Here is a 2,867-nt window from a genome sequence, read left to right as displayed (position 1 = left end):
GAACCCGCGGGCTCAGGCAATCCACTCACCTCAGCCTCCCAAAGGCGCGGGATTACAGGCTGAGCCACCGAGCCCGGCTCAGATGATGAGTTTAGTTGATGACAATAACAACAGCTGACGCTGATGCTAACAAGTGCTTGGCAGAACTCTAAGTCATATACATGCATTCATACTCACAAGAATCCTGTGAAGTAGGTCCCGTTATTATCCCCATTTTACAACTGAGAAAACTGAGGCACAGAGAGGTCAAGTGACCTGCCCTAAGTCAAACAGCTAGGAAGCGGCAGGGCTGGGATGTGAACCCAGGCTCTCGAGTTCCAAAACCTGTGCTCTTAGCGCCAAGGCTCTGATCTTTCAAAATGGTTCTCCAGGGGTAGGTAAGCCCCCCACTGGGGCTGAGGCAGTCTGAGATGCAGAGGGGGCTCAGGGGTGACGACCCCCAAGGCTGGCCCTGCTTTCACTCAAGTGCTTCCAGGCAGGTTCAAGCAGGGATGACGGCTGCTTAGTCAGCAGCCACCCCTCCAGAGAGAGCCAAGGCTGTGTGCGGTCAAGGGTGGAGGTTGGTGGAGTGGACAGACACCCCCTGCCCAGGGCTCGCTCCCTCCTCAGCCCTGGCTGAGCTGCCAGCGCAGGCTGTTATCTGCTGCAATGCAGAGGCCTCAGGGAGCGAGCGAGTGGGTGAGCTCCAGTCAGAGCCCAGGGAGGAAAGCTCCTGGCCAGACGCCACCCCCGGCCTCCTGGCCAAGCCCCTGCTGGCTGCACCAGGTGCTGCCAGCCGCCTCAGCTGCTGCTTGCCTCGTGGTGGGCACAAGGGGTCCCTCATTCCCCAGGGAGGGGCTGGTGTTCAGAAGTGGGGCAGAAGGCAGGTCAGCCAGAGACTTGAAGGCTGGACTGCACCCAGGGGACTTGGCTGACTTTCCCTATCCATGACCACTCCCCCCCCCATCACTGGGGGAATTCCTTCCTGACAGCCCAGGGTGTCAGCTGCCTGAGGACCCCAACAATTTATCTTCACCGGAATTTTAAAAATTGCAAACACCTACATCACAGAATATCTGAACCATATTTTATCAGTGGGGAAACTGAGGCCCAGAGAGGGAAGGCTTGTCTAGGGTCACCCAGCAAACTGGGGCAGGGCAGAACTAGCACCTGGCTCCCCACCCCCAAGAGCTGTCTTTCTACTTCAGGCTCTCAGCAGAGCAGAATCCAGCCCCGGTCGGGTTACAGTCCTCCGTGGGGACAGTTACTCCGTTATTTTTAAAGTTACTGAGCAAGAGCGTGACCACCAGCCAAGGCTGCTTGGAGGCATGTCCCTGCTCTCCATCTGCCCGACTCAGAGGACACACTGGGCTCACCAGGTGGAGCTGGAGGGCAAATTGTGGGCATAGGAGTCACGTGCATGGCCCAAGGGACAAGGACAAGGTGGTAGCCAGAGGCCAGAGCATGTCCCGCCCAGGGCCGAGGTGGTCTAAGATGACTGAGGCAGCTTGCCTTGACCTCAAGCACTAAGGAATGCCAAAGTATTAGCAAGTGTCCCCATCCCCACCAGGGGTCTTGTCAGAGGTTTTTCTTCCTGGGAGAGGAGACGTTGGCTGGGCACCTTTGGGTGTTAGCTGCAGAAAAGGAGAGTCTGGAAGGACCAGGAGATAAGAGATAACAATTATTACTCCACCCACAACGGCTCCCCTTCACGGGGTGTGACTAAGAGCCTGGCACCTCCCAATGTGGTGGCTCCTCCCCACCCCCAGGATGACCTCGTGGTCATCCTGATTTTAAGGCTGGGGAGACAGAGGCTCCAGGAAGTTAAGTGACATGCAGAGAAAGCATGGGAGCAGGACGGAGCCTGAACACTTCTTTCTCTGGAGGGCCCCTGCCCAGGCTATCCAGGGATTGCAAGAAAAGGGTCTGAAGAATATGGGGGGAGAGGGAGGCAGAGGGGAGGAGGGTTTGGAAGGATGGGGGTGCCAGTGGCCTCAGCTCACCCCTAACTTCGTGAGCTTTTTACCCCAAAGTGGGCCCAGTCTTGGAAAGGCCCATTCACTGCTCTGCAGGCACTGCTGACTGAGGCCCGTGGGGTGGGGCAGGGTTGCCACAGAGGTCTCTGGAGGAGAGGGCACAATGGGACCCGGTCTACATGGCCTGCCACATCCCACGTGGGGACAGGCCCTCACTCTGGGACTCGGGGAACTGTTTCAGGCAACTATTAGCTCAGGTGAGGCAAACTGGGGAGCCAAGGGCCCTTCCTTCACCCTCCCTGCTCCTGGCAAGGGGAATGGAGGCCGCCCCATCTCCAGGGGTTGGGGCGGGGGCGGGGAAACCTGTCAGCCCAGCGGAAAGCTATCTCAATTAAATCAGGTCTGGGGTGGGAGGAAGCCTTTTTTAATGGAGGCTCAGAAATAAGGGAGGGGCCCCTGGGAACCCACAGGCCTAGCTGCCAGGGTGGATGCGTGGGGAGCAGCGTCAGCCCCTTGGCCCGCTAGGGAGACCGAGGGACCGGCTTTGCCCAGGTCGGCAGGCCGAGGACAGTCCTGCAGGCTCCTGTCACTGCCCGGCGGTCAGGATCCCTGGGCAGGCCCCACCACCAGAGGTGGGAGCCCTCAGAAGACTCGCCAGCCCGATCGTGGGGGGATGACAGCCATCTCAGGGCCCCCCCGGGTTATCCCCCCTCCATTTTCCTAGAGGCGGCGGCCCCTGAGGGGCTAAACAAAACGCACAGGCAAGGCGCGGAAAGGATGCTGCAGGGTGGGGGGCTGGGAGCTGCGGCTGCGGGTGCCGGGGACGCAGGCGGAGGTGCGAGGGCATCAAGGAGGCTCCTGCCTTCGACCGAGACGCCGACTCCCGCCGAGACGGGGGTGCCCAGAGCCCCC

This window comes from Carlito syrichta, unplaced genomic scaffold (genome assembly GCF_000164805.1).
Source record: "Carlito syrichta isolate Samal-C Ts95f unplaced genomic scaffold, Tarsius_syrichta-2.0.1 Scaffold315955, whole genome shotgun sequence".
Classification (NCBI taxonomy): domain Eukaryota; kingdom Metazoa; phylum Chordata; class Mammalia; order Primates; family Tarsiidae; genus Carlito; species Carlito syrichta.
This window is presented reverse-complemented; position numbering follows the sequence as displayed.